We start from the raw sequence: 18,708 nt of genomic DNA on the forward strand, positions 1-18,708 counted from the left end.
TATAAATTAGACAGTGACTTCTCGCCATCTTTTTTCATCTTCATTACATAAAATTCCTTTTATTTTCATAAATCAAGTTGTCTTGCAATGAGTAGTTCCCTCACACCAGCAGCCAGTCCAGGGATACTTCACCCTAGTGAAGTATCACCCTGGGTGGCACCATAGGCCTTTGCTGTCTGGGTCCCTTTCTCAGCGTCTCAAAGATGTTTCAGCAAAGCTGACCTAAATTCTTGGTCCCTCTTGCTTCCTGGGAATTAAGGAAGGACAAGAAGAAACCAGCAGTAAAGAAACCTAGGGTGCCAGGTGGGATACAAAAACCTGTTCCATCTCCTAGTCAATGTTCCAAGTCCCTCTGGTCAAGGACTCTGCCCTTTATTCCTCCTCACTGAAAGCATGCCAGATGCCAAGTTCCAGAGCCAGGGAGTCCAGTGTTACACAGCCTCTGAGTTAGTAACAGACCACAGGCCTCACTGAGGCACTAAGGCCCTGTCCCCTCCATGCCTACTGAGGGCACAGGAAGAGTAGGCTAGGGACAACAGAGCAGCAGAAAGATGGGACAACGATCATGGCACTCTTCCATGCAGCACCCTCATGGTCACTTGGGAGTCCAGGGGGCTGAATTCTGTTCTTCACTCTAAATACGGTATTTCAGGCCCATAGCTACCTTTCACCGGGCAGGGACTACAAGAGTTGCTTGTGTTCTCCTTCCTCACTTTTGTGGACATCAGCTATGCAGTGATATCAGTATCATGGCAGCATGAGACACCCTTTGTCTCTCTTTTTCAATCTACAACTAGTAGGACCTCCATAACTCAACAAGTTTCAATACACCAAGATGCTAGAGCAATCCACACATCTGTGCATCTTAAATAGGCTCCCTAACGAGACTATAAGAGACACTGAGACCAAGGAGCTGACCTGGAGGCAGGGATCACTGTGAATTCCCACCACACAACCGAGTAACCATAGCACAATAGCAAACTTGAATTGCTGAGTTTACTGGAGGTGATCCTCTGTTGCCCCTGCTTTGGTCCTCTTTTCTACCTACTACCCTTTATTAGTACCAGTTCTCCAATTACTTCAACAGGTACAGAGACAAGAGTCTGAAAGTCTGTCTCTATTCAAACCCATAAAGAATTTAAAATGAGGAGACAGAACACAGCACAAATGCTGGAGCAAAAAGACCCTGAGAGGAGTCTCAATGCACCAGAACTGCAGAACGGAACTGAAAAGGAGTTCAAGGTAACAGTCTAACAAAGCTTAAGGAACTCGGGGTGGGGGCGGGGAATAGAGAATATAAAACAGCAGAATAAAGATAAAGAAAATATGAGGTGGCTGCAGTTAGAAATAAGAACTAACAAATGCTATAGCTGAATTAAAATTTCAGCTGAGGGCCTCAAAAGCAACCAAACAGAAGCAATGGAGAAAATTAATGAGCTCGAAAACACAATGTTGGAAGCACACAAATAAAACAAGAGAAAACAAAATAAAAAGGGAGTCCAAATAGGAAAAGAGGTGAAACTCGTGATTCACAGATGATATATGGAGAAAATCCTAAAGGCTCCATCAAGAAGTTATTAAAAACAATAAGTGAACACAGCAAAGTTGCAGGCTACAAAATCAACACAGAAAAATCCATAGTCTTTTTATACACAAAGAATGAACATGATGCAAGATAAATCAAGAAAATAACCCATTTAGAATTGCTTCAAAAAGAATTAAATACTTCAGAAATAATCTAAGGAGGTAAAAGACCTATACAACAAGAACTCTAAGCAACACAAGAAGGTGGAGGCATACCCTATGCTCAGTATAGCCAAAATGATTATCCTGTTCAAAATGATATATAAATTTAACACAATCCCCATTGAAATACAAATAATACTTTTCAAAGAAATTGAACAAAAAAATGCTGAAATTTATATGAAACCATAAACAATCCTGATTTGCAAAAGCACCCCTAAAATATAAGAGGAGCAGCAGCTCAGGTAACAGAAACCACAAACTTGTGTAATAATGCCACCTACTGAAACACAAAAAAAAAGGTCTCTAATTAACCCACCTGTTGAATTGTTAGAATCAAAAATAAAGATTACCTAAATAAGAAATACAAGGGCCTCCCCCGTGGTGCAGCAATTGAGCACTGGGTTGCGAAGCTGCCCGCAGCCTCTGCAGCACCGGTTCAATGCCCGGGCACTGGGCGAGGGTCCTACATGGCGCGCAGACCTCTCCTGCCGCCCGCTGCTCCCCTCAGCAGTGTACTTCATCGGTCTGCCTGCTCTGTTCTGTTCCCCGCTCTGCCTCTGTTGAATTCTCTCACCCTCCCATGCTTCTGACTATACCCAGTGCTTGTATTAATAAATAAAAATCTTAAACAAAAAAAAAAGAAATACAAATACACTGGCAGAGAAACAACTCATCAAATATATGAAAAATCACAGAAACATGGTATCACGGAAAGTAAATGACAATTCTCCAGAAACCAAACTTAAAGTCATGTAAGATTGAGAGTTAACAGCAAAGATACATATTTTAAAAAGCTTACAGAATCCAATAGAAAAACAACCCTATTAATAAAATGGAAGCAGACCTAGACAATTCACTAAGGAGAATAGCCAGAAGGCCAATAGATACATGGAAAAAATATTCACCTTTGCTCCTGATGAGAGAGAAGCAAGTTAAAATCACAATGGTCATTATGGAGTGATCTGGATTTACCTTTAAAACACTAAAAATGGCAATACTGTTATGACCCAGCAACCACACTCTTGGGCATCTGGCCAAAGAACATGAAACCACCAATCAAAAAAAACTCTATTCTACAATGTTTATTGCAGCAAGATATATAATAATCAGGACAGGGAAATAATCTAAATACCAATTGATAAGGGTTGGATCAAGATGAAATGAAATTAGATTGTAATTTTACACCATACACAAAATTTAAAATGGGTTAAAGACCTGGATATAAGTCCTAAAGTCATAAAACAGAAAAAGCATAGGCAGTAAGCTCCTGGACATTGGTTTCAGTGACGTTTTTGGATTTGACTCCAATGGTAAGAGAAATAAAAGCAAAAATAAACAGGATTACTTAGTTTTTTGCACAGCGAAGGAAACCATCAAAACAAAAAGGAAGACTACTGAATGGGAGATGATATCTGCAAACTATACATCTGTAAGGTTTTAATATCCAAAATATGTAAAGAACTCAGAAAGACAACAAAAATCCATCTAAAAATGGGTAGAGGATTTGAGTGTTTCTCCAAATAAGACATTTTCATTGCTAATAAGGACATGAAAATATGTCCAATATTAATTATTACAGAAATACAACCAAACCACAATGAGAGCCTAACACCTATTGGAATGATACTTATCCAAGAGACAAGAAACAAGCATTGGAGAGGATATGGAGAAAAGGGAACCTTCATACAGTATTTGTGGAATATAAATTGCTGCAGGCACAATAGGAAAAACATGGAGACTCCTCAAAAAAAAATTGAGTAGAAATATTGTCTGACATAGCTATTCCACTCTGGGTATTTATCTGGAAAATATAAAAACATTAATTTGAAAAGATGTTTGCACCCCTATAGTCACTGCAGTGCCGTTTATAATAACCAAGATATGTAACAACCTAAGTGTCCATGGATGGATGAATTGGAAAAGATGTGGTATACCACAATGGAATATTAGTCATAAAAAAGATGAAATGTTGCCACTCACAACAACATGGATGGACCTTAAGGGTGTTACACTAAGTGACATAAGTCAGATGGAGAAAGACAAATTCATCTTATGGCTTGTGGAATATTAAAAAAACAAAATTAGGGCCTCGCCGGTGGCGCAACGGTTGAGCACAGGGTTGCGAAGCTGCCCGCAGCCTCTGCAGTGCCGGTTCGATCCCCAGCTGCTCCCCGGACACCAGCGGAGGGTCCCACATGGCAGCCACCCGCTGCTCCCCTCAGCAGTGTAATTCGGTCCTTCTGCCTGCTCTGCTCCCCGCTCTGACTCTGGTGAATTCTCTCACCCTCCCGCGCTTCTGACTATACCCAGTGCTTGCATAAATAAATAAATAAATCTTAAAAAAAAAAACTTATTCAAAAAAAAATTAAAACTCATAGACTGATGATAACTAGAGGGGATGGAGCTAAGGAGAGGGTGAAATGTGTAGTCAATGTCATGGTAATAGATGAAAACTAGTCTTTTGGTGGTGAGTATGCTGCAGTGTATAAAGATTTTAACTAAATTAATGTCATAAACCATTGTTACATAAAAAACATGCAGAGGAGAAACAATTATATTAAAATGCTATAGTGTTCATATTAAGCTGATGGGTGTGGAGTTTACCATGCTGACAATTCTTGTTCAATTCTCCTCTCAGATTGCTTAAGGACTCTCAGTTGTGACCTAACATGTCTGAAATTCCATAGGGACCAATTCCGTGGATATCCTCATCATTTTGAAAAATAGCATAAATGGCTTTTATAGATCCATTGTATCAGGTCCACAGTTCACCCAGCAACAATGCTACTCAAATAAGGAACACCAATGTTTCTGCTGTGGAAAAGCCTGGTAGCCCTAGATGCTAACCAGCAACATCTCCTCAAGCACTACACCAAATACTCTTAGCTCACCTTAATAACCCATTGTTCTTCTATCAGATGTGTATTTACATATATGTGTATCGAACATATTTCTTTAAAATTTTTAATAATCCAAGAAACAAACATATTAAAAACATTTGGAAAATAGAAAACATAAAACCATTCAAATCCACACTCTAATACAACGACTGGTAGTATTTTTTAACTGATGTAAAAGTACACAAGCCAAACACAAGCTCAGTGAGTTTCCACAGACATGTATATCTGAATCACCACCAACCAGATAGAAACAGCACATGCCAGCACCCAGGCATGCTCCAAGTCGGCATCTCAGGAGAGGCTCTCTCCAAAGTAACCACCATCCTGACCTCTGCCATCAGATATTAGTTTTTCCTATATTTTGAACACCATATAAATGGAATTATATAGAATATACAGTTTGATGTCTTTTTTTTTTTTTTTTTTTCAAAAACATGATACATTGAGGTCCATCCAAATGTCTATCAGAGCTGTTTTCATTACTACATAGCTGATTGACCAGAAACTGGTGCCAAAGCCAAAATAACCATTGATAGGCTGGGCAGTGGTCCTTGGGGTGGCAGAACTAGGGGGTCCTGTTCGTTGAGACACAGTGCATTTACAGTGACCTGAAATTCAACTTTTCCCTTCTGGGGAAGTGGCTGAGTGTTATTCCTAGGAGCAGGTTGTAATGATAAAAGTAGGGGGTGTGTGAAAGCAGGAGCAGCTGGGTTAGCACGGGTTGCTGTTTACATGCTACAGTGCCACTTCCAGAGCTTTCTCACTACTGGAGTTAAACCCCATCACCTGAGGTGAGCTAAACATCTCAGTTCCCTGAATGTAACCAACACACAGGAATTTCCCTTCCCCCATCCAGTTCACCTCATCCTAAATCTCCTCTAGGTGGGGATGGGTTCTCAGATGCTCTTCCCCAGCCTAGCTGTGGCTAATGCCTGTTTGTCTTGTCTGGTGGAAATCTCTTAACCACCCAGTTGAGTGTGCTGGACACTTGGAATATCTGGGCACTGCCCTGTAGAATTTGTGCATTTGAGCTCTGCTCAGCCCAGGGCTCCTTCCCCAACAATAAATCTCACATCTGCCAGGCTATATTCCCCAAATACTTAGTGAGCATCATCATGTAACAATAACAAAAGAAAGATAATTATCAGTTACATTCCTATGAGCATAATTTTAACCCTAAAAAATTTTTTTTAATGCACACGAACCCGGAGGGGCAAGTTAGAGACCTCCGTTGCTATTCATAAGAAATCCCAACATTTGAAGCTTGGAAGCCTAACCCCACCTTACCTGGAGTTCCTGCAGCCAGAGGGGAAGTGCTGTGCCAAAGATCATGGCTCTATCAACAGCTGAGCTGGCGAGCAAGCAGGTGCCCTGACTTGCTGGCTACAGACAGGTTGCCCCATCACTCCATGACACCATTCCAAAGATCAAGTTTCAGGAAGAGTGGAGCTTTGTCTCTTTCTGTTATAGTTCTGTAAGTCCCTGGGCTCATCCATTGAACTTCAGGATGCTTTTTACCAGGTTGGGTGGTCATTTCAAAGCAAGCATCTTCAGTTGCAACCGTTTCTGCTGTGGACATTTTCACTACATAGCTAATGCAGAGTAAGGCAATTTTCTGTAAAAATGAACAAAAAGGGACATTTGAAAGGACGTCAAAAAAATGAAAAATAACAAAATTAAAAAGACAAAATACAAAATTCATAGTATATTTTTAAATGCATGTAGATTGATGGCGATATTGCATGAAGAACTTTTGTGGATGGTACCTTAGCACTGTCTTCCAGGTCTTTTGATTATAGTGTTACTTTTTTTTTTCTTTTTGTATTTTTCAGTGTTCAAACTTACTGGAAATGTAAAATCAGGATCTAAAGCCAGATCACATACTACTATATTGGAGAACGATAACTATTAGTTGGCAGTGTTGGTTTCTTATTTCTTCAATGGAGAAATGAAACCAAACTATCAACCAGTTCTCTTTGGAGACAAAACTGCCTTGCAGCCTAAGAGTTATAAGCAAAACCACCTAGAAATGTCTCTTACGGCTAAATAAATTGAAATATAACCCCAGAGGTTCCTAAAAGGAAACTAAAGCAACCTCACTCCTAAAACTTCCCAAAATGGTCCAACTCTGCACACCTCTCTCAACACTGACCCTGGAAACTGGCAAGGTCCGGCCTGACCAAGTTCCCTTTACTTATAGGCGTCTAGTTCTGCTCTTCCCAAAAAGTCAGTTAGGATGCCACAGCTGTCACGCCTAGGAAAGCCTCAGCTTATGAACTGTTGTCTTCGTGGCCTCTAACCCAGGGCATGTCACATTCTGAGTTTGGAATTTTGAAGAGCTGTGCTAAGAGCCTCTAAATGGCAGCCCCTGCCTTGGGGCTGGGACTCAGAGATGTTGGACGTCTGCCCTACGTGAGGCCGCAGTAAGGAAACACTGGGGCCCAGGTTCCCTTGCTCAAGATGGGGCAGAGAGATGAGGAGAAAAGGGGTGTGGAAGGGGCTGGAGAGGGCAGGGAGGCAGGAGACTAGGACAGGAGCCTAAGAGGAAGGGAGCTGTGCAGAGTAGGGGCAAAGGGAGGGATCCCAGGAACCACCCCATCCTGGCACCCTCCCGCAAGGGGCAAAGTGGCCCCATCAGAGGCCCTCTCTGGGGCATCCTCCTTCGGAGAAGGGAGGTGAAGACCTCCTGTTCCCCCACCTCGTCTTCCCTCTGCTGTCCCCAGCTCAGCAAATACCAGAGCGGAGAGGCCCTGGGGTAGCAGCTGGAGAACGGCCAAGGGCCCCAAGAGTCCAGCCAGCCTCTCGCGTCTTTCAGCCCGGACCAGGCTGGGCGGGAGGGGACGGGTGACAGGGGCGGCCGGCTGGGCAGGGGAGCTGGTCAGGGGAGCCACGCGCAGATAGGCTGCGGGTCGTGGGGCCACACTCCCCCCTGGAAACCTGAGCCCGCCAGCTCCACTGTCACCCCCGCAGGGGCAGGCCTGGCCCGCGCCCAGGCCTGGGGCGCAGCGCACCGCCTGCGGGGACTGGGCCTCCCTGGGGCTCGCTACCCCAGCTACCCCACGCTGCCATCACCTCCCACTGGCAGCGTCTTCTCGCCCCCCCTCGGCCCACGCAGGGCACCCCGCGCTGCAGCGTCCCGGCGCTGCAGGCCGCAAAGAACCCGAAAAACTGGGAGTGAACAAAGGGAGTCCTCCCTGAGGCCCCAGTCTCTCCATCCTAGCGATGGGCTGAACTGCTGCCTCGGTTTACCCAAGACGGGCTCCCCCACCTTTGGCCCCCACGATAAAGTTTTTAATCCTCGAAGGAACTCGAATGCGGGCCCCGGACTCCCAGCCCAGCTGGACAGGGCGGGGGCGCCGGTGCCAACCCGCCTCGAAGCCCCGTTTCTAGCAGAATTCTGGGCCCTCGGATGAAAACGTTTTGGGTAACAGTCCTGGGGCCCCGAGATGCTCAGGGCTGCCCCGCCGCCTCGTGCCACAAGAGAGCCTCTCACCTCTCTCCTGGCTCCCTCTCCGCGGCCGCTGGCCTCGGGGCGCGAAGGGCCCGCGCGCCCCGGGCCAGGGACCTGCCCCGCCTCGGCTCTCCGCGCCGCCTCCAACTTTACAGCCTTGAGTCCTTAGCAGCACCTCAGAGGACACAGGTCTCCGGAGCCAGAGCTCTCCCGCCCGCCCGGCGGTCGCGGGAGCAGCGTGGGTTGGCGGGGGGCAGCCCGCGCCCCCACCCCGCGCGCTCCCCACGCGCTCCCCACGCGCGCGCGCGCCTCGCTCAGCCGCCTCGACCCGCGGGTTAAGGAGGCACCTGCGGCGCCCGCCGCTGCGTAAGGGAGTGCCCGCTAGAGGGCGCCCGAGCTCGCCTGAAGTTCAGGACGGACGTTCACCACGCCTGGCTCAGGCAGGGGTTCAAGGCATCCACCACTTTAGGGGGCAGGTATTTTATTAGCATCACCCCCCCTTTTCTCAGATAAGGAACAGGAGTCACAGAGCGCGGAAGGGGCTTGCCCAGCAGCGCAGAGCTCATGAGGGGTGGAGGCGGGACCCAACTCACAGCCAGGCTGGCCACCAAGCGGCCACTGCACCTGCCACAGTACACCGACGCCCCTGCCCCTTCAGGTCCTACCTCCAGCCTGGCCAGACTGTGTCCTGGGGTACTCCAAACCCTCCCTCAACCCCCCAGAATCTCCCCACAATCATTGGCAGCTCCATAGAGTTGATGTGAATATCAGTTCTGTCTCTGGGCAGTCTGTAAGCACCTTACAGATAAAGGCCATCCTGTGCTCACTGGAGCCAAACTGAACCCAGTTAAGCTGGGCTCCTGTTTACTCCTGCACAGCCAGGTGACCCATATTACCTCAACAGAGGTTTCTCCACACCTGCAGCTGCTCTGGGGGTGAAAAGAGTTAGGGTTTCATGCATGAAAAGTTGATATCTATAAAGCCACTTTTAAAATGGCACTGGAGAGCCACGGCAAAGAAGTTGCATTCCTTGTTTTCCTGAACCGGACCAAAGACCTTTGCACTTGGCTAAAAGCACTTTTTCCAGGAAACCATCAAGTGAACAGTTTGAGAACTGACGATCATGGGCTTTCAGCTGGAGGATGGAATCCATCCATTTCCTCGTTATCCTTTATGAGATTCAGTAGCCAGTGTGGGTTATGTGTAACCAAGAGATATAGTTTAAGTCTGTTGATACTAATCAATTCTTTAACCTCTTACCTCATTGATCCTCAGTTCCTTCCATTTAAAAAAAAAAACCCTGATTTTGTCTTTCCTTGGAGCATGTTTTTAGGTTTTCTACCTAAACTGTGTACCCTTGTAGGGTAAACAGACTGATCAGGCTTTTGTGCCACTAGCTTCTGTTGCTATCACCTGCAGCCTTGATGGTGTTGATGCAGGAGGCACTTGAGAGCGTGGGCTCCAGTCTCGTGCGCCTCATTATGGGCACCTGGAGTATGGGTGGGCATGCATGTGTAACTGTGCACACCTGGCTACGAGAGGGCTCAGGACTACAGAAGAGGCGAGACCATGAGACAATGCCAGAGAGGCCAGAGAAAGAATAGAAATTTGTGGGGAGCTGGGAGGCTTTGTTGTCTGCCTGCCTCCCAGCGCCCCCCTGCCTGGCTTGTTTCTGCCTCTTTGCATGCCAGCCTCCCTGCCTGAGGACTGATACACTGCACCAATCCTGGGGGCAGTCAGAGATGGCCTGATATTGCTTTTCGTGCCCTCACCTCAGACCAAGGCTGTAAGGGGCAGGACATGGCACAAGGCAGGTTTTCTGATCCCATGCAGATCGGGTAAAGGAGGAGTCAGAGTCCTTAGTAGTTTTGCAGGTTTTTTATTTGGGGTTCACCAGGCATATGGCAGGCAGGGGTGCTGGCTGGGGGGCTGGGAGGCTGGCAGGCCTCCCAGCCCCCAGCAAGTCCTCACTCTATCTGGGCTCTCTAGCGTTCGTTCTGCTGCTTCTCGGCTTCGGCTGCGGCTGCTGCTGGTGCTGGTGCTGCTGCTGCTGGCGTCCCCCCGTGACACCGCCCTTAAAAGCACAGTCTTAGCTCAGCTGAATCCCATCTACCTATGCCCACACCCTATTCCAGGTGCCCACCATCAGGCATGCATTCAGGACAAGGATCCATCATCTATCCTGATGGCGGAAGGGCAGAAAAGCCTGATATTTTCTTTACCCTACAGTCCACCCCCTCAGGGTTTTCTGCCATACAGTCTATACATATATACACAATTTTCTAAGCAAACAAACAATGCAGCCATGGCCCACAAAAGCAAATACATCAAATAACAAAATACAACATAACAAAATACAACAGAACACAAATAAGTCCAGGCAGGGCACCAACCAAGTGCAAAAGACAATTATTGGTACCAGCAGATGAGCCACCAAATTTGCTGCCGAAGGCACTGCTCATACGAGGGAGGGGAAATCACACACGGCATCTGCTATAACACACCAGGAGCCGTCAGGCTTCCTGGCCTTCTCTGGCTGTAGTCTCTGCTACAAGGCACACACAGCATCCACCCCCAGGATGCACTAGCTCTGGGATTGGCAATTTTATTCTGTTGGGGGTAATCGCCAACCCTCAGGGTTTCTGTCTGCAGTCGCTCCAACACTCGGCCTTCATGGCCACCCATGCGACTCACAGACCCCTGCTCTCAAGCCAACCCACTGCACAAGCACATGGGTTGGGGATCCAAACTTTGCATTTGGCTTGGGCTCCACCCCAAGCCACATTCCCCACCCGTCCCCCAAGGACGGGCTCCTCAGCTCCTCACCCTCACTCAAGAATGAGCAGGGCATCACCCACAGGTGATTTTACGAGACTCACAGGGCTTCAGCATACCCAGGCTGCTTAACAGCCGCTTTAGGGCTTCTCAACTTAGCATCAGTACCAGCTTTTGCCACCTTAGTTGGCTTTTCTCCTCCACCTGGCCACTGGGCATACACAGGCTGCTTTTGGCCATCTAGGCCCACTGGCCACCCCCAGATTCTCAAAAAATAAACATAACCTGCTAAGGTCCTCCGCCTTCTGGCGGGATTGTCAGTCCAAAATCATCAGTTCATCAGTCTATCAGTCCATTGGCCTCTCCCTGCTTCAGCAATGGCCTGCTGCCTCAGGGGTCATTGGCTGGTCCTTTCCGGTGTCGTTGGCTGGTCCTATCCGGTGTCGTTGGCTGGTCCTATCCGGTGTCGTTGGCTGGTCCTATCCGGTGTCGTTGGCTGGTCCTTTCCGGTGTCGTTGGCTGGTCCTTTCGGGCGTCTCCTTCACGCCAGGTCTCATCCTGTAGCTCGTGGACGTATCCATCTTCTATACCGCCATGGTGCCTCCAGCGTCGTCACAGGCAAAGTCTGTTCTCCTTAGTCCCTCCAGGTCTTCGGAGGGCTCCAATACCCGTCTGCATGGATCTTGCCGACATACGCCAATTGTAAGGGGCAGGACTGGGCACAGTGCAGGTTTTCTGATCCCATGCAGACCGGGTAAAGGAGGAGTCAGAGTCCTTAGTAGTTTTGCAGGTTTTTTATTTGGGGTTCACCAGGCATATGGCAGGCAGGGGTGCTGGCTGGGGGGCTGGGAGGCTGGCAGGCCTCCCAGCCCCCAGCAAGTCCTCACTCTATCTGGGCTCTCTAGCGTTCGTTCTGCTGCTTCTCGGCTTCGGCTGCGGCTGCTGCTGGTGCTGGTGCTGCTGCTGCTGGCGTCCCCCCGTGACACCGCCCTTAAAAGCACAGTCTTAGCTCAGCTGAATCCCATCTACCTATGCCCACACCCTATTCCAGGTGCCCACCATCAGGCATGCATTCAGGACAAGGATCCATCATCTATCCTGATGGCGGAAGGGCAGAAAAGCCTGATATTTTCTTTACCCTACAAAGGCTGAACCCTGTGAGGAGATGGTATTGACAGAAGCAGAAAGAACTTTCTCCAAGTAACCATGAGAGGCTTAAGCTGCAGGGTTGACATGACAGGGGCTGATGGTGTGTAGCGACACATCTACATGGGCATGGTGGCATGTTGAGACACATCTCCCCTTTCTATTCAGGAAATCGCCAAGGCTCGGGACCCTCTGAATGGGGTATGGCTTCACCCTAAAATCATCTCTTACCACCAGCCTGCCTCCACCCCACTTGGGGCTAAAGCCTAGCAGTAAACCATCCAGGGCTGGCCTGGAGTGTCTCCTGCAGTGCACCAGTCCTCAATGCTAATGCATGTTCAATAGAAGGTTCTGTGGTCAGTGGAGTTTGGGACAGAGTTGTCCTTTCTCTGAGTCTTGAATGGGAGACACTCTTGGGCTTGACAAGGGGGTGCACTGTGAGCCAAAACTGCAGAGCCCCCTACAATGTCACGGACACTCTTGCAACAGGTGTTTTTTCTCCACACCACCATGCAATTAATTCAATTCTAATATTATCTAGCTTAAGCTAGCGTCAGATCCCACTGGTGAAGGACTCAGAGCTCCAAGAATGCTTCCCCACGACACCCCTTCTTATGCCCATCACAAGTCCAATTTGCGCTTCTGACCAACAGAAGGTGGTTCCCATGACCCCCTCCTGGGGTTCAATCTTTTCCTCAAGCAGCTCATAGAACTCAGAGAAATACTGTGCTTACTAAATGGTTTATTAGAAAAGCATGTAACTCAGGAACAGGCGGAGGGGAGAGAGGCATAGGGGAGAGCAAGGTATGGAGAAGGGGGCTGAGCTCCCACGCCTACTCCATGGGCCCTGCTCTCCCCAAATCGCCATGTGATCACCGACTTGGAAGCTCTCTGAACCTCATCCTTTTGGGTTTTCACGGAGGCGCCATTATATAGACATGATGGATTAAATCATGAGCATGGATGACCACTCAACCTCCAGCACCTCTCCCCTCCCCAGAGGTCTGACTGCAGGCTTGGTTACCCTGGTAACCCATCCTTTGCAAGCCTAGGGATTGCCCCAAAGTCACCTCATTAACATAACAAAAGACACTATTGCTTTCCTCCTTTAGAAAATTCCAGGATATTAGGAGCTCTGTGGACAAAGGCCAAATATGTATTTCTTACAATAGTACAGTCACTTAGAAAATATTTTTGGAAAGGGTAAATTAACCAAAGACCACAAATAAAAGGCACACATGTTCCTCCAAGTTGCCCTTTCTTCTTAGTGTGGGATCCTGGATTAGTTTCCCCTATATGGAGCTTCCCTAAGAGGACCAATGTTCCAGAGGCTGGCACAGTCCTGGAGAGCGGGAGCAAGAAGACAGATAGCCTCGGGCCAGTGCTGACTACAGCATGACTAGGTGTGTTTGGGACCAGACTTGGCTCAGTGGGATGTTTGCAAGGTAACAAGGGAGGGCCTCCCTGCATCCCTTACTCTTCCCAGCCCCCCACCCCCACCCCACCCCTGCAACCTGCTGGTCATATTAGCCAGACATCCACAGCACTCCCTGGCCAGACCCCTCCCCTGCCCTCCCCTGCCTCTCTAGTCCAAGCCACTGGATACTGCAACATGTTGTCAGTGGGCTCCTGGCTTCCGCTTCTGCTGCCCTAGACTCTGTTGTTAGCACAGCAGGCAGGTCAAGTCTACTCTGCTGCTGACTCTCCAGTGGCTTCCCATCACCCACAGAAACTTTCCAGTCCTTCCTTGGCTGAAAATCATCTGCACTAGTCCCTGCCTCCCTCCTAGCCTCATCCACTGCCAGTCCCTCCGCACCTGCTACATTTTAGCCATAATGGCCTTTCTTTCTACTCATGAAGCAACACCTGGTGCTTCATAAGTAGAAACAAGTATAATAAGTGTAATAATAATACTTATTATCCCACCTTGGACCTCGACCAGGCTGCTGGCCTGCCCAGAATGCTCCCCCACCTTCGTCTAGAAGCTTCTCCTCCCTTGAGTCTCAGCTGGAATGTCAAGTCACCCTTGACTCCTCCACCTGCCCCAGCCACCCCCTCACATGACACTGCATGAACGGTCTCTGCGGCCTTTACTCTGAGTGCCAGTTTTCTTTCTTTATTTGCAATTGATTTTGCCCGTCCTCCTTGCCAGAACAGCAGCCCCACAAGAATAGAGGCTGCTGTCTCCACCGTTCTGCACCCACACTGAGAGCAGCACCTGGCAAACAGAGGACACTTGATGGAGGGAGCGTGATGGCCAGTGACCTCTCTGGACCTTTCCTTCACATCCGAAAGTGGGGCCCAAGAGGCCCTCCTAGTCGGCTCCTGCTCTCAAGTTTGCATGTTCTCCTTCCCTCCATCTGGCTCACTTAAAACCATGTATTCACGGTCATATGCTGGCTTGATTTGGTTCCCAAATTCTTTATTCCAGCTTTGCAGCCATTCAGAGCAGAAGCAGGGCGGATAGAGGAGAAAATGATCCCCAGGAAATATGCCAAAATGGTGAAGACCTCAGAAAGGAGGGCCCTCTGATTCCAGGAGCTGGCGTGGGTTTCCCTGCTGTCCCTCACACTGCCGGCCACGCGACTCAACACCAGATCCCATCCTTTGACAGAACCAGTCAGAGCTGCTCTATGGTCAAGTGGGCAGCAGAGTAGGACCTAGAATAGGTGGACCCAGTTCTTCTCACAGAGACACCTAGAAATCTGCCCCTGTCCATCTGCCAGACCAAAGCCAAAGGTGGAGCTGAGTGTGGACTGGACTCCCTCCCTCCCCAGGCTGCCCTCGGCTCACTTCTTCCTTTTTTTCAGAAGACTTTTTACTAGGGTGACCATGTAGTTTGTAGTTCAAACAGGGACACTTGAGAGTAAAGGGGATTTCATTAATAATTATACCGGGACAGCAGCATAAGTGAGGCCTGTTCCAGGCAAAACAAGAGTCACACTATTTTTAACCCCTTTCTCTCCAGATTAAAACTCACAAAATAAAAGCCTTCCCCTAGAGAAGCCTGTCCTCCTAGACTCTGAACATTCTTAGTGGTGGGGGAGGAAAAACAGGGTGGGATTTCAAATCAAGTCAATGACTCCTGGTTACAGAGGACTTCTCGGCAGTGATGACACAGAGTTACAGTGACCGTGAGCCCCTCCCACCTCACCCCCTCAGCAGGGGCGCACAGAACAGACCACAGACAGGAGGACCTCTTGGGAGGATCCTGAGAAAGGGTGAGAAGGTGGCAGACACACACCTTTCCCCCCGGCCCGGCTGCAGCTCCTTATCTGTGGGAGGCACAGGCACCTACTGCATGTATTCTGAGTTCTAGAGATCCCAGAACTGAGTGCAGCTGATATAGGCCAGCCCCTGTATCTGTGGACAGTCCCCAGAAAGTCAGCAGACTGCCCTGGGAAACTCTCCTTAAACGTTTATTCTGGTACAGAGGCCACTTGACAGAGAAAGTAAAGTCATTTTATTTGTTTTTTAAAGATTGATTTATTATACAAGAACTGGGGTACAGGCCAGAGGTGCAGGGGGTGAGAGGATTCACCAGAGACAGAGTGGGGAGCAGAACAGGCAGACTGACTGAAATACACTGCTGAGGGGAGCAGTGGGAGAGACAGGAGAGGTCTGCTGCATCATGTGGGTCACCTCCCTGGCCAGAGATCGAGCTGCAGTAGTTGCAGACAGCTTCATAGTGCTGCGTCTTAACCCCTTGCACCACCAGGGAGGCCCCAAAGTCATTTTGTTTAAATGCTCCTTTCTCCATCCAAAGGATACCAGTTTCTTTTGGGGCTGCCTCAGGACTTACAGGCCTTGTTGTTTTTCTCCTGGATTGCTTAGTTGTATTCCAATAAACTTTCTTAGGTTCAGCTGTGTGCTCTTGACTGGTTCATCATAGAAATGTTAGAATTTTTTTAGTTCTTCCATGCAGGTGCCACCTCCATCGTGGGGCTGCCACCAAACCTGGCTAGACTCTGGAAAGGAGTCTGTGTGAGGGGCTGCTCACATTCTTTCTGAAAGTTTCACTCACTGGGTCTCCGATTGCTCAGTGTTAAAGATCCCAAGAACCCCCAAAGATGTGTAGGTAGAAGAATCAGAGGCCAGTGATTAGCATAAAGTCCTCACAGACCCCCAATCAAAGGGCTACAAGTTCCAGCTAAACCACTGCACAACTGAGACCTTGTATAATGTGACACCCAATAAATCAGGAGTGTGTGATGCTGATGAAGCTATGAGGACAAATACATTTGCTTGGCAATTGTTTTCCTTCTTCGTCAAATGGCTTGCTAATTGCAAGCAGGGCTTGGCAGGTGTGCTACAACTCACCAGGACAGCTGTGCAAACTCATTTCACTAGTTGTGCAAACTCAACTTTGTGCTCAGGGCACTTTCCCATCCAATCTTTAGCGCAACCTTGTGAGGTCAGTGGGCGGGCTGCTATGGTGGTGCCATCTCTTGCTTAACCTGCCCAACCTCAGTTTCATCGTCTGTAAAAAACCTATTCCCACAGAAGTATTTCGAGGACCAAGTAAGATAAAACAGGAAAGGAAGGCATAGGTGAACCCTACCACATGTGAATCAATGCTCTCCATTTTACAGACACTGAAGCTTGAGCTCAAATGCACCCAGGTGTGCCCCCTTCCTGTAGCACAGAGGACACAGGTTATTGAATCAAAAGTAAATTGTGATCAGTGGTCTCTACCCATAAGCGTGTTCATTGGTCTTTTGATCCAAATGTCTGAGCCGTGGCTAGCTGTAGATAATGTTAGGATAATAATATCAAATTTCCATCTTCCCCTGAGATAACTGACAGGTAATGGATTGAGTTTATGGAGAGTTTGCAAGTTACTGATCTTCTAAGCATCAGAAAGCCAGAGAAAACCTTCATGGGCCTTTGCCACATAGTGGGTTTAGTCCTCAATTGCAGGTCTGGTATCTGCCCGGCCCTTCTCTGCCCCACACTTCCACAACTTCCACAATCTTTTTTTTTTTTTTTTTTTTTTTTTTGTGGTTGGTTAGTCTCTTCACTGATTTTAGTGGTGTGATTTTTTTCTCTAAACCATGAGTTTTTTTAAATTTTCTATGTAGACAAACTTCAATCTGTCCCTCTAAAGGAAGGAGAATAGGTGTGTGTTACCAGTTGAAGGGAAAGAGAGAGGGGTTAGGCAGGAGGTCCCATGATGGCACCCTCAGTGTGCCTCACCCATGTATTCTGACAGGCAGCCCAAGGCACAGTCTGAAAGCTGATGGAAACCTGAACAATGGGGAGCCTCTGCACCTTGGGTGAAACAGGCTTCTAGAAAGTTAGTGAAAGGAATAACTGATAAAATACAACATTTGCTAAATACAAGTCCGAGGTAATTTCTTCCCTGGGACTGCAGACAGTATTTGGAGCAAAAGACAAAAATTATTAATAGCTTGAGGTAAATGAGCTCTCTGTGAAAAAGAAGTTTTGGAATATCCTTGAGCTAAAGTGTCCAATAAATTCTCATGTTTCTATTCTGGAAATTTCATATGAAGATATATATTTTGAATGTCAAATAAGGACAAGAAAGGATGATAAATTATCCAAGTACCAGGAAACCAGCTTCACTGCTCTGAAGGGCAAAATACTATAATCACCTGAGATGATCTTGCCTCCAAGCCCACTCTCATGTTATCATACAGAACCTTGTTCTAATGTCATCACCTCTTGGTAGTTCCTCTCATCTTCCCACACTGAATTACTTTTTCTTAGGTACTGTTTCTGGGTCTTGCATGGACTTGCATATGTGCATGTATCACTGTGTGTTGTGGTTCATTTGATGAAAAGCTCTGAGTCTATAAATTCCTTGAAAGCAGGAACTATGTCCTAATAATCTTTGTTTTTCTCCCAAAGAAAGCATAATGCAGGGCCTGGAATGCAGTAGAAGTCCAATAAATGTTAAGCTGAGTCGAATTTTGGGAATGTCACAGGAGGGCACAGGAAGGAGGGGCATCAGCAAGTGCAATGAACCTCAGCCAAAGGAATAACAATAGGCAAGTGGCTGATTGGGTGCCCAGTGTACACCACAAATCATAGAGAATCAGATTCAATTTTTTTTTTCTTCTGGGAGGCCCCTAAGCCAGTGTTTTATTATTTATTTATTTATTTATTTTAAAGATTTATTTATTTATGCATACAAGAACTGGGGTATAGGCCAGAGGTGCATGGGGTAAGAGGTTTCACCAGACAGAGTGGGGAACAGAACAGTCAGATTCACTGTTGAGGGGGGCAGCAGGTGAGCAGGGGAGGTCTGCTGTGCCATGTGGATTGCTCCCTGGCTAGTCAGGGATTGAACTCGTCCTGCAGTGGCTGGCAATAGCATGATAGTGCTCTCTTTAACTCCTGCACCTCCAGGGAGGCCCAGATTCAAATTTGTTAGATAAAAACTGAATATTCCAGGTCTTTCATGTCTGAAAAATCCCCAAGAGAACCTTAGATGAGGCTCAATCCAGTAGCTCAAATATTACTACCAGGATCCAGTCTCTCTCTGTCTCCTGAATTTGATTTCTGGTCTGTCTTTACCCCCAGTCCGTACATGAACCAAGAGATAATGGCAGACAAGAAAGAACACTCCTATCTCAATTATTCCAGCAAAAGTGGTATTGACTATTTTCTCTGCTGCATATTTCTCATCCTGGCACTGACTGGGGCAATAAGAGGTTCTGTTTTTAC

This window comes from Talpa occidentalis, unplaced genomic scaffold, assembly GCF_014898055.3.
Source record: "Talpa occidentalis isolate TD23 unplaced genomic scaffold, MPIMG_talOcc4v2.1 talOcc4.13, whole genome shotgun sequence".
Classification (NCBI taxonomy): domain Eukaryota; kingdom Metazoa; phylum Chordata; class Mammalia; order Eulipotyphla; family Talpidae; genus Talpa; species Talpa occidentalis.